The sequence below is a fragment of the Rattus norvegicus genome, chromosome 2, assembly GCF_021556685.1.
Source record: "Rattus norvegicus strain SHRSP/BbbUtx chromosome 2, alternate assembly SHRSP_T2T, whole genome shotgun sequence".
NCBI classification, from domain to species: Eukaryota; Metazoa; Chordata; class Mammalia; order Rodentia; family Muridae; genus Rattus; species Rattus norvegicus.
In genome coordinates, this window is record NC_141535.1 from 15,200,900 (window position 1) to 15,214,682 (window position 13,783).

Sequence of the window (13,783 nt, forward strand, 5' to 3'; positions counted from 1 at the left end):
CTCTCGCCATCAGATTATCTCTAGTGTTACTTTGTTCTGCTATTTCTGACAGTGGCTAGACTGTCCTATAAGCCTGTGTGTCAGGAGTGCTGTAGACCTGTTTTCCTCTCTTTCAGTCAGTTATGGGGACAGAGTGTTCTGCTTTCGGGCGTGTAGTTTTTCCTCTCTACAGGTCTTCAGCTGTTCCTGTGGGCCTGTGTCTTGAGTTCACCAGGCAGCTTTCTTGCAGCAGAAAATTTGGTCTTACCTGTGGTCCCGAGGCTCAGGTTCGCTCGTGGGGTGCTGCCCAGGGGCTCTCTGCAGCGGCAGCAACCAGGAAGACCTGTGCCGCCCCTTCCGGGAGCTTCAGTGCACCAGGGTTCCAGATGGTCTTTGTCTTTTTCCTCTGGTGTCCGAGATGTGTGTGCAGGGAGCAGTCTCTTCTGGTTTCCCAGGCTTGTCTGCCTCTCTGAAGGTTTAGCTCTCCCTCCCACGGGATTTGGGTGCAGAGAACTGTTTATCAGGTCTGTTTCTTTCAGGTTCCGGCGGTGTCTCAGGCAGGTGTCCTGCCGCTCCTGGGCCCTCCCCCACGGGAGCCCAGAGGCCTTATACAGTTTCCTCCTGGGCCAGGGATGTGGGCAGGGGTGAGCAGTGTTGGTGGTCTCTTCCGCTCTGCAGCCTCAGGAGTGCCCACCTGACCAGGCGGTTGGGTCTCTCTTTCACCGGGTCTGGGAGCAGAGCCGGATTATATAATCTTATCTGAATATTTGGCATTGTGAGCCACACAGGACAAAGAACATGTGATGTTCATCTTTCTGGGTCTGTGCTACCTTACTTATACCTAAGTTTTACTAGTTCTATTCATTTATCAGTAAATTTTATGATGTCACTTGTCTTTACAGTACTCCAGGGTAGAATTGCCATTCTCCATGTATTAGTGGAAGGACATTTAGGATGTTTCTGTTCCCTACCTTGTAGGAAGAGAGTGACAGTGAACATGGTTGAACAAGTATCGGCAACATAGAATTCCAAGTCCTCTGGGCAAATGCCAAGTAGTACTATAACGGGATCACATGCAAGATTTAGTTTTAGCTTCAGAATTGTCTCACACTAATTTCCAGAGTTGCTGGACCAGTTTATAATCCCATCAATAGTAGACGAGGGTTTTCTTTATCCTAGCTCTTCTCCTGCATTTGTTGTCCATTACTTTGTTAATATTTGTGATGCTGATAGGGGTTATATTGAAATCTCAAAGTTGTTTTGATTTTCATTCCTCTAACACTGGGGACAATGAACATTTTAAAGGTATTTCTTAGTCGCTTATTTTTCTTCTCTAGGCTAGTTTTTAAATGTGTCTTCTTATGGGTTTATTCCTCACTGTAGTCAAATTTAGACTGATTATGAATCTTCAGTGTAGCTAAAATTAACAAATTCAAGGCTGATTAAGAGTGATTGTGTTATAATTTTAATCTTACTTTTGTTAAAGTTTCCCTGACATTTTTAGATGCTTTCTAAGCTTTTTATACCTGTCATTCAAACATGGGGCCATAGTCTGGCCACAAATTCTGGATTCCTAGATTTCAAACATTTGGCAAACTGAGATCAAAAATGATAATTCCCATTCAGTAGCACCACATGGAGGTGACATAAGTGAGTCATGATTTTGACATCTTTCAGATCACAGCAGTTGCCTGGCATCTGAGAATTCCTAAAGCCATGCAGGAAAGCAAGACCATTGATGGGAAGAGTAACTATGACTGTAAGCAATTCTAATTAGTATCTATATTTGAATCATCTGAACACCAAAAAGACTGAAGATTGAATTAAAGAATTAAGACCAAACAATAGCACATCTGTATAAAGTTGGTGATGAAACAGAACATAAAACCTGAATGCTCAGAGCCCTTTATTGTCCCATAGCATTTTGTAATGTCTTGATCACTAAGCTCACACCTTAGATTTAAAAGCTTTCCCCTTATCATATTTCTTTTGGAGCACTGTCTTTAAGGCTGTCCTGTGCTAATACAGTAACATCAGAATCTTTCCTGTGCAAATTACTCAGCAGAAGCCTATTAGCCAGTACAGGGATGCACTAAGCCTTTGGGCTGTGTTTTATTGACTTAAGTAGTATTTCTCTTCCTTTTGGTGTTTGCTTCTGATCTCTCCTTTCCAGAAGTTTGCTTCAGGTAGCTTGTAGAGTCAGTTTTATTTTCAACATCCCTTTAAGTAGCAGTTCTTCACCTGTGAGTAGCAACCCCTTTGGGGTTATCAGATATCCTGCATTAGTGTTTATAACATTATAGTTCATAACAATAAATTATAATTCATAATAGTGAAAAGTACAGTTGTAAAATAGCAGTGAAATAATTTTATGGTTGGGGTCGCCACAATATGAATCCTATTAATGACTCACAGCATTAGGAAAGTTGAAAACCACTGCTCTATGGCCTTACAGAGGAAATTTCAGAAACCTTGCTCTAATTTGTAAACTCTTTTTATCCTCTTAGGTAATTACCCAGATTCCTAGTTGGGGAAAATGGATGGCTTGTTTTCTGTACCTTTTCTAAGTACTAGTCTTTTGTGAAGACTAGTGGGTGTTGTATTGCTGTGAAGAGACACGACTCTTATAAAGGTGATCATTTAATTTGGACTGGTTTACAATTTTACAGTTTCAGTCCATTATCTTCATGGCAAGAAGCATGGTGGCCAGCATACAGGCAGACATGATGTTGGAGGAGCCACGTGTTCTCTACATCTTGATCCAAAGGCAGCCAGAAGGAGACTATCTTCCATATTGGGCAAAACCTGAGCATAGCAGGCCTCAAAGTTCACCTCCACAGTGGCACACTTGCTCCAACAATGCCACATCTCTCCCAATAAGGCCGGAAATACTACTTTTACGGCCTAACATTCAAACATGTGAATATGTAGAAGCCAAATCTATTCAAACCACCACACATATATAATCTCTATTAACGTCAAGTAGTTAACCTTTCTTGAGTCTGAAGATTGTTATTCATTTATTCATTATTCATTGCACTTTAGTTTTTTTTCTCCCTGTGGTCTATGTTGGTCTACTGTTGTTGCTCCCGCTGCTGCTGCTCCTGCTGCTCCTGCTGCTCTTGCTGCTGCTCTTGCTGCTGCTGCTGCTCCTGCTGCTTCCTCATCTTCCTTTTCTTCTTCATCTTCTTCATCTTTTTCTTCTTTTCTTTTTCTTCTCCTCATTCTCTTCTTCCTCCTCCTCCTCTCATACTTCATCTTTGTCTTCATCTTCTCTTGCTTTTACTTCTATACAGTATGATTGTTGGCTGTTGCCCAGTTTCTTTGTTGCCTGTTTTTACTGTTAGCCTAACTTGGTGAGACAGGTAGCGTCAAAACATAATGCACAAGAGTACTGTCAACTACACACCATAGGATTGAAATTAATCACTTATACTGTTAGCTTAAGAGCAAAATAAAATTTGGGCCCTAAAGACTTAATGAATTGAAATGTTATGTCCCTAATGCTCTATTCTGTCCTATTTCAGTTCAACTAGCAATTGGTTTCATTGAAAGCAGGCAAACTTTCCACTTTTTTAAAGGCTTCGATCTGTCTTTCTTCTAATAATTATACCATTCCTACATTTTATCCTCATGTGCCCATAATAAGCCTCTGTTTATTATTCCTTCCAGCACTTTTTCTATCTTGAAATTGAGAATCATCTTTAAGCCTCAAACAGCATATTCTGGTGCACTCAGCTTGTCACTGACACTGGCTCTCTTATTTCTAGGATCCACTAAGTTGCACAACTTCTTGTGAGCATTAGGCCATCACCTTTCCAGACAATTGACCCTTGATGAAGGGACCACATTTAAGCTTATTCTCTTAGCTATCCTTGTCTTGATGTCTTGACTCAAAGTCCTTGTAAATTCACAACCTTGATCCAGACTGTCTTTCCTTCATGGACTTTTCTTTTCCTTAAACAATAGTTGCTCACTTGTTGATTTTCTTTTAAATGAATAGTCTCTCCCCAATTATACTCATTATCTAACACAATTTGGTTCCAAGGGAGAGCTTACAGAAGTACTTCATTTCTGTTGAGTAAATAGCTACCAAACTATATTTTAGTTAAATATCCTTGCACCAGATATGACTTTGGGGAAAAGCTCTTACCTCTTGTTTTGTGCACGTAGAATTCAAACCCAATGTTTGTATATGTAGTATCTGTTGGTTATTAATTATTTTTCCATTACTGTTACAATAATTCACTGCCTGGTTTGATTTCCTTTACTTTTGGGATAGAGTTTTTCTATGTAGTCTGAGCTAACTTTGAATTCATTCATATCCCATAGTGTGGAATCGTGGGAGTAGGGTTGAGCATTACCATGCCTATTCAAGGAAGCTTTAAACATTACCGTGCCCATATGAAAGAGATTGAGTGGTAACTTTGAATTCTTTTTTACAGGAACACTGAGATGGCAATCTTGCCAAAAACAATCTACGGATTCAATGCGATCCTCAGCAAAATTCCAATTCAATTCTTCATAGAGTTAGAAAGAGCATTTTGCAAATTTATTTGGAATTAAAAAAAGAGGATAGCAAAAACTATTCTCAACAATAAAAGAACTTCTGGAAGAATCACCATCCTTGACCTCAAGCTGTATTACAGAACAATCGTTATAAAAACTGCATGATATTGGTACAGAAAAAGGCAAGTAGATCAATAGAATAAACTTGAAGAACCAGATATAAACCCACACACCTATGGTCACTTGATCTGTGACAAAGGAGCTAAAACTATCAAATGGAAAAAAAGACAGCAGTTTCAACAAATGTTGCTGATTCAACTGGAGGTCAGCATGTAGAAGAACGCAAACTGACCCATTCTTATCTCCTTGTACAACACTCAAGTCCAAGTGGATAGAAGACCTCTACATAAAACCAGATACACTAAAACTAATAGAAGAGAAGAGGGGAGAGCCTTAAACACATAGGCATAGGGGACAATTTCTTGAACATAACACCAATGACTTATGCTTTAAGACCAAGAATCAACAAATGAGATCTCATAAAATTACAAAGCTTCTATAAGGCAAAGGACACTGTCAATAGGACAAAAACTGGCAACCAACAGATTGGGAAAAGATCTTCACCAATCCTACATCTGATAGAGGGCTAATATCTAATATATACAAAGAACTCAAGAAGTTAGACTCAAGAGAATCAAATAATCCTATTAAAAATGGGGTACAGAGCTAAACAAAGAATTCTCAACTGAGGAGTACTGAGAGGCACCTAAAGAAATGTTCAACAGAGAACATTTAGTTGTCAAAGAAATGCAAATCAAAACAATTCTGAGATACCACCTTACATAAATCAGAATGGCTAAGATAAAAAACTCAGGCACAACAGATGCTAGCTAGGATGTGGATAAAGAGGAAGAGTCCTCCTTTGTTGGTGGGATTTCAAGCTGGTACAACCACTCTGGAAATTAGTCTGGTGGATCCTCAGAAAATTAGACATAGTTCTACCTAAGAACTCCTGGGAATACGTACAAAAGATGCTTTAACATATAACAAGGACATGTACTCAACTATGTTCATAGCAGCCTTTCTTATAATAGCCAGAAGCTGGAAAGATCCCAGATGTCCTCCAACAGAGAAATCAATACAGAAAATGTACGTTTACACAATGGAGTACTACTCAGCTATTAAAACAATGACAACATGAAATCATTAGGCAAATGGATTGAACTGGAATATATCATCCTAAATGAAGTAACACAGTCACAAAAGAACACACATGATATGCATTCACTGATGAGTGGATATTAGCCCATAAGCTCAAATTACAATCCACAGACCACATGAAGCTCAAGAAGAAGGAAAACCAACATGTGGATGGTTCATTCCTTCTTAGAAGGGAGAACAAAATACTCATGGGAGGAAATACAGAGACCAAGAGTGGAGTAGGGACTCAGGAAAAGGCCATCCAGAGACTCCCCACCTGGGGATCCATCCCAAATGCAGCCACCACATCCAGTCACTATTGCTAATGCCAAGAAGTGCTTGCTGACAGGAGCCAGATATGGGTGTCTTCTGAGAGGCTATGGCAGAACCCTACTGATACAGATGAGGATGGTTGCAGCTAACCATTGGACTGAACAAGGGGACCCAAATGGAGGAGTTAGGAAAATGACTGAAGAAGCTGAAGGGGTTTGTAACCCCATAGGAAGAACAATAATACCTAGCACCCAGATACCACCAGAGCTCCTAGGGACTAAACCACCAACCAATGAGTACACATGGAGGGACCCATGACTCCAGCCACATATGTAGCAGAGGATGGCATTGTCTAGCATCAATAGGAGGAAAAGTCCTTGGTTCTGCAAAGGCTCATTTCCCCAATGTAGGGTAGTACAGGGTGCTGAGGTTGGAGTGGGTGAGTGAGAGTAGGAGCATCCTTATAGAAGCAGGGGGAGGGGGAGGGAGAGGGGTTATAATGGGGAGGGGAGGGAATAGCATTTGAAATGTAAATACATAAAATATCCATGAAAAGTAAAATTAAAAAAAGATAAAGAGATCCAGTGACTTGTATATAGTAAATGAGATATAGTATTCCCAGATAGTAAATGAGAGACTGTATGGGTTCAGTTACCATTCAGTATTGTAAAACCTGAAAGAATTGTTATTACATTTTATAGCATTTAGTGACTTTTATTTGTAGAAGCATTTACTTGTAGAAGTATCTACTTAGCTGGGCATAATATCCATGCTGATATTCCAAAGATTTCCTGAACATTTCCTGTGTGCCAATGAATGTCCTAAGCCCTGGGGACAGGCCTATTAGCTAAAGATATAGTGGCTGCTGAGATAAAGCTATGAACAGGCATAGATAAAGTCAGCTGCTCTAGTTTATGGAGAAACAGAGAGGGTTCACCATAGCTCCAGGGCATAGGTGAACATGGTGTACAGCTGGTCATTTACCACAATTAATATCGTTGGGAATGACCTGTAGTAGCAAAAAATATGGGGGATTCACTCTCAAGGCTGAGGCGTCAGACTGAATATAAAGGTGGGAGACACATGAGCATCACCTTTTATCTCTCTCTGATTCCTGACTGCAAGTGAAGAATGACAGGCTCACCCGCATATAGCCCACTATTCTTTCTCTACCAAGATGAGATAGCTATTCAAAAATGCATATACCCTTTCCTCTTGAGTTCTTTTACCATATGTTTGTCACTGTAATAATAAAAATAGCTAACACACCCCTAAAGCATTTCTTCTAGATTTCTTCAAAAATTGTGTTTCATAATTAGGCAATGAGAGATAGGCAGAATAATAGAATTTGAATGTATTATGACTTACTGAATTTACTAGCAAATTAAGGGGAGTGGGGCATATTTCTTTTTGACATCTTATTAATCATCATTTTAATATCATTTAACCATTATACATAATAATGACAGGTCTGTGTCATTATTCAAGACACTTCATCCAAACCCTAGTGTTGGATATTCTTGTGTTTCCATTGGTACTGAAGACATTAGGTTAGGGTGACTGAGTCCCATCTCTCTAACCCATCTTCTCTTAACAGCCTACCATTTCTGCAGTTTATTCTAGTGTTCAATAATAACATCTTGCCTGCTCTACCTAACCCCTTGCAGTGTAAAGCTAGTTGCTTCGGTATTTTTCCTTCCGACACACTTGCTTTGTGCTATATTTAACTCTTCAACATTAGCATTAATATCCAGGAGCACAAAGGCAGTTTCTGCTGTGCATTACTTCCACCACAGAAAGTGGGGATTTTTCTGCTGTGCTTGTGGGGGACAGACACCCAGATGCACATACAACAGGAGAAGAGCTAAGTGTAGTTTCTCTGCTAAACTGAATCCAGATCTTTCTGAAGCTGTTTGTGCATTCGTTCATGCTTACGCCTCTTTCCCCTTTTGCTTTTGCATTCCAGCCCCACTCTTTAACTACATAGAGAGAAGGTGATCAAATTAAAGAATGTTCCCCCCAAAAGAATATTCTTTGTATGGGAAAAGAAGAAGCACAGGCAGGCTAGCACCAAAACCTCCTTATATCATTCTCAACCTACTGAAACAAGACATAGTATAAAGTGGCCATGTGTGTACTTCAGAATTTCTTTGGACTGTATTGTAATAACACCTGAGTCTAGGTATAAATGGGAAAGACCAGGGTCAGAAAGAGGGGTCTCAATACTCACTTAATTTTCTAGTTTTTTTATTGATATTGTAATATTTTTAATTATGACTTTAGTCCCTGAGATCCTCCTCTCTCTTTCTTTTAATATAAAGTTCTTCTTTTCTTTGCCATTCCAGAAACTGATTTATGTTCTGAGACCACAGTGGCATTTTTCTTTCAGTTATTACAACTGCTTTCCACTTTAGAAAATGAAAGTAAGCATTTAAGCTTCCCCCAACCCATGCAATAACAATTGTTTTGTCTTGACATAGTTTTATTTTTGAGAAAATGAATAACAGCAATATTAACTTGAGTATTAGGTAAGAAAATTCCAGTAATGAATATGCTAAATATGTGTAGCAGATTATAATTTTATTCAGTTAAGGAATAGAGATGGTATTTAGGGAGAGGGAAACAGAATGGAAAGTAATTGGAAAGGTGGTAGTAACAATCATAAGAAACAGAAAAAGAGAAGAGAGGGAAATAGGAGAGGGAGGGAGGTGGAGAGAGAGAGAGAGAGAGAGAGAGAGAGAGAGAGAGAGAGAGAGAGAGAAGAGACAGAGAGACAGAGACAGACAGAAAGAGAAACAGGGAAAGAGAGACTAGATGATTCGAAAGAGGGTAGAAAATGATCATCTAACCAACAATTGGAAAGCTAAGTCCTCAGAAGGAAGAATAGTTTATGTTCTCCATGTCTGCCAGAGTCTTTCTACAGCACCTTGAAGTATGAGCATATCCCGAGTTATATTTACAGAAAATTTTGGTTTTACCTTTTCAAATTCTCAACTCCTTTTGAGCCTTCTTCTTTCTTCTGTCTCAAGACAAAGCTGACTTGACTTTAAGTGGGCTTCTAGGACAGAGTGCAGTGTCAAATAATTATGTGAAGAATCAGTTTTGCCTGCATCTCAGTAGATTTTTTTCTGCTAATGAACCCCCCCAAAAAACAAGTTCAGCCATGATCAATGATGTGCATGACAATATGGCTCATATCCCCATCTCTGCTTCTCTCTCTCTCTCTCTCTCTCTCTCTCTCTCTCTCTCTCTCTCTCCATCTCCCTCCCTCTCCTATTTCCCTCTCTTCTCTTTCTGTTTCTTATGATTGTTGCTACCATCTTTCCAATTACTTTCCTTCTGTTTCCCTCTCCCTAAATACCATCTCTACAGTATTAATGCTTGACTTCAGTATTAATGCTTGACTTCAGTATTAATGCTTGACTTCAGTATTAATGCTTGACTACAGTATTAATGCTTGACTTCAGTATTAATGCTTGACTTCAGTATTAATGCTGACTTCAGTATTAATGCTTGGCTTCAGTATTGATGTTTGACTTCATGAATATTTTGAATATTATTAGCTACATTAAGATAGTGAAAGTGGAAAAAACCAATTTATTGTGCATATACTTTTAATTCATTCCAATGTGTACACTAAACACATTGCCATAACATGTATTTTACAGATTCCATCAATACTTCTGAAAGGGGAAGGGGCATAGTCAGAGTAATGATAAGAAGTATCCATCTCATCCAGTCTCCATCTGCACCCAGAGCTAAGGTTGTCCCTCCAAACACAAAACCTGCCCAGAGAGAGCTGTTTTCCCATGAGTGTTCTCCCTCTTAAGCCCACAGATGAGACCAAACTTTCACTCCACTAATTGAACCAGACAGGAGCACATAGGATACAGGAACCAAGGAGCAGCTTGGGATAGGATCCTTTCAGTCTCCATCTGTGCCCAGAGCTGGGTCTGTCCCACACACCTCTGGACAATGTAACCAGCCCAGAGAGAGTTTGTCTCCCAGGAGTTTTCTAACTCCTAAGATGAAAGGCTCACAGGTCCACAGGAAGGAAAAGTGCCTATCGAGATAGTGAGACCAGCTAACATCAGAGATAACAAGATGACAAGAGGCAAGCACAAGAACCTAAACAACAGAAACCAAGACTATTTGGCATCATCAGAACCCAGTTCTCTCATCACAGCAAGTACTGGATACCATAACACAATGGAAAAGCAAGATTGAAATTTAAAATCACACCTCATGAGGATGATGACAGAGGATTTTAAGGACATAAATAACCCCCTTAAAGAAATACAGGAAAACACAGGTAAACAAGTACAAGGTCTTAAAGAGGAAACATAAAAATCCCTTAAAGAGTTACAGGAAAACACAACGAAATAGGTGAAGGAATTGAACAATACCATCCAAGATCTAAAAATGGATATAGAAACAATAAAGAAATCACAAAGAGAGACAACACTAGAGATAGAAAACCTAGGAAAGAAATCAGGAGTCACAGACACAAGCATCAACAGAATACAAGAGATTGAGAAAAGAATCTCAGTGACAGAAGAGGCCATACAGAAAATTGAAGCAATAACAAAAATGCAAAGTGCGAAAACCTCCTAACCCAAAATATCCAGGAAATACAGGATGAATTGGAAGATCAATCTTAAAGACAATAGGTATAGAAGAAATCAAAGATTCCCAACTTAAAGGCCCAGAAAATATCTTCAACAAAATTATAGAAGAAAACTTCCCCTAACCTAAAAAGTGAAATGCCCATAAACATACAAGAAGGCTACAGAACTCCAAATAGATTTCACAAGAAAACAAATTTCTCCCATCACATATTAAAATAACAGATGCAAAAACAAAGAAAGAATATTAAAAGCAGTAAAGAAAAAGGTCAAGTAACATATAAAGGCAGACCTATCAGAATTACATGTGACTTCTCAACAGAGGCTGTGAAAACCAGAGGATCATGGGCAAATGTCATACCAATGCTAAGAAACCACAAATGCCAGCCCAGGCTACTATATCCAGCAAAACACTCAATGAACATATATTGAAACCAAGATATTCCATAAAAAACAAATTTGTGCAATATCTTCTCACAAATACAGTCCTACAAAGGATAATAAATGGGAAACTCCAACAGAATGAGGGAAAGGACACTGTAGGAAAAGCAAGAAAGTAATCTCCTTGCAACAAACCCAAAAAAGAAGAGAGACACACAAACATAATTCCACCTCCAACAACAGAAATAACAGAAAGCAACAATCACTATTCCTTAATATCTCTTAATATCAATGGACTCAATTCCCCATTAAAAAGACATACACTAACTAATTTGATATATAAAAAGGACCCAGCATTTTGCTGCATACAGGAAAGACACCTCAGTGACAAAGACAGTACAATCTCAGAGTAAAAGGCTGGAAAACAATTTTCCAAACAAATGGTCCAAAGAAACAAGGTGGAATAGCCATTCTAATAAGGAATAAAATGGACTTTCAACCAAAAGTTATCAAAAAAGATAAGGAAGTACACATCATATTCATCAAATGAAAAATATTCCAAAATGAACGCTCAAAGCAGACCATGGAAACAGAAACAAACAGAGACACAGTGAAACTAAGAGCAGTTATGAACCAAGTGGATTTAACAGATACAGGTATAGAACATTTCACTGTAAAACAAAAGAATATATCTTCTTATCAGTACCCATGGTACCTTCTCCAAAACTGACCATATAATCGGTCACAAAACAGGCCTCAACAGACACAAGACAATTGAAATAATCCCATACATGCTATCTGATCACCACGGACTAAGGCTAGTCTTCAATAACAACAAAAAACAGAAAGCCCAGATAAATATGGACGCTGAACAATGCTATACACAATGATAACATAGTCAAGGAAGAAATAAAGCAACTAAAACATTTTAGAATTTAAAGATAATGAAAATGAAGGCACAACATACAAAACTTATGGGATACAGTGAAAGCTGTGCTAAAAGGAAAACTTATAGATCTGAGTGCCTCCAAAAAGAAACTGGAGAGAGCATACACTAGCAGCTTGACAGCACAGCTAAAGGCTCTAGAGAAAAAGAAACAAATTACCAAAGAGGAGTACACAGCAAACTCATGGCTGAAATCAACCAAACAGAAACAAAAAGAACTATATAAAGAATCAACAAAACCAGGACCTGGTTCTTTGAGAAAAATCAAAAGGGTAGATAAATCCTTAGCCAGACTAACCAGAGTGCCAGGAGATAGTATCAAAATTAACAAAGTCAGAAATGAAAAGGGAGACATAACAACAGAAACTGAGGAAATTCAAAAAATTATTGGATCCTACTACAAAAGCTAGCTTATACCGAACAAAACTGAAATATATGGAGGATAATATGGACAGTTTTCCAGACAGAAATCAGGTGCCCAAGTCTAAACAGGATCAGATAAACCATCTAAAATATTCCAAAGGACCTAAAGAAATAGAAGCAGTCATTAAGTCCCCCAACAAAAAGAGCCCAGGATCAGATGAGTTTAGTGCAGAATTCTATTAGGCCTTTAAAGAAGACCTAATGCAATACTCTTCAAACTGTTCCACAAAATAGAAACAGAGGGACACTACCCAAATGAATTATGCTTAGACCTAAACCACATGAAGACCCTACCAAAAACGGGAACTTCAGTTCAAAAAAGAGAACTGTAGACCAATTTCCCTCATGAATATGGATGCAAAAATCTTCAATAAATTCTCCCAAGCAGGATCTAAGAACACATCAAAATGATCATTCATCATGATCAAGTAGGTTCATCCCAGGAATGCAGGAATGGTTCAATATATGGAAATGCATCAACCTAAGCCAGTATATAAACTAACTCAAAAACAAACAAACAAACAAACAAACAAACAAACAAACAAAACAACCACACATGATCAACTTATTAGATGCTGAGAAAGAATTTAATAAAACTCAACACCCCTTTATGATAAAACTCATGGAACAATCAGGAATTCAAGGCCCATACCTAACCACAGTAAAAGCAATATACAGCACATCAGCAGTCAACATAAAACTGCATGGAGAGAAACTTGAATCAATCCCACTAAAACCAGGGACTATACAAGGCTGTACACTATCTCCTATTCCATAGAGTGCTTGAAGTCCCAGTCAGAGGAATTGGGCAACAAAAAAGAGGTCAAAGGGATACAAATTGGAATAAAAGAAGTTAAAATATCACTATTTGCAGATGATATGATAGTATATTTAAGTGATCCCAAAATTTCACCAAAGAACTCCTCCTAATAAACAACTTCCACAAAGTGGCTGGCTATAAAATTAACTCAAACAAATCAGTAGCATTCTTCTACTCAAAGGATAAACAGGCTGAGAAGAAATTAGGGAAACAACACCCTTCATAATAGTCATAAATAATATAAAATGTCTTGGGATGAATGTAACCTAACAAGTGAATGATCTGTATGACAAGAACGTTAAGTCTCAGAAGAAAGAAATCAAAGATCTCAGAAAATGGAAATATCTACCATGCTCATGGATTGGCAGGATTAATATAGTAAAAATGGTCATTCTGCAAATCTACCTTCAGATTCAATGCAATCCTCAACCAAATTCCTTCTCAATTCTTCTTAGAGTTAGAAAAAGCAATTTGCAAATTCATTTGGAATAACAAAAACCCAGGGTAGCAAAAACTACCCGAATAATAAAAGAACTTCTGGGGAAAATCACTATCCCTGACCTCAAGCTATAATATAAAGCAATTGATATAAAAATTGCAGGGTATTGGTACAGAGAAAGGTAGGTA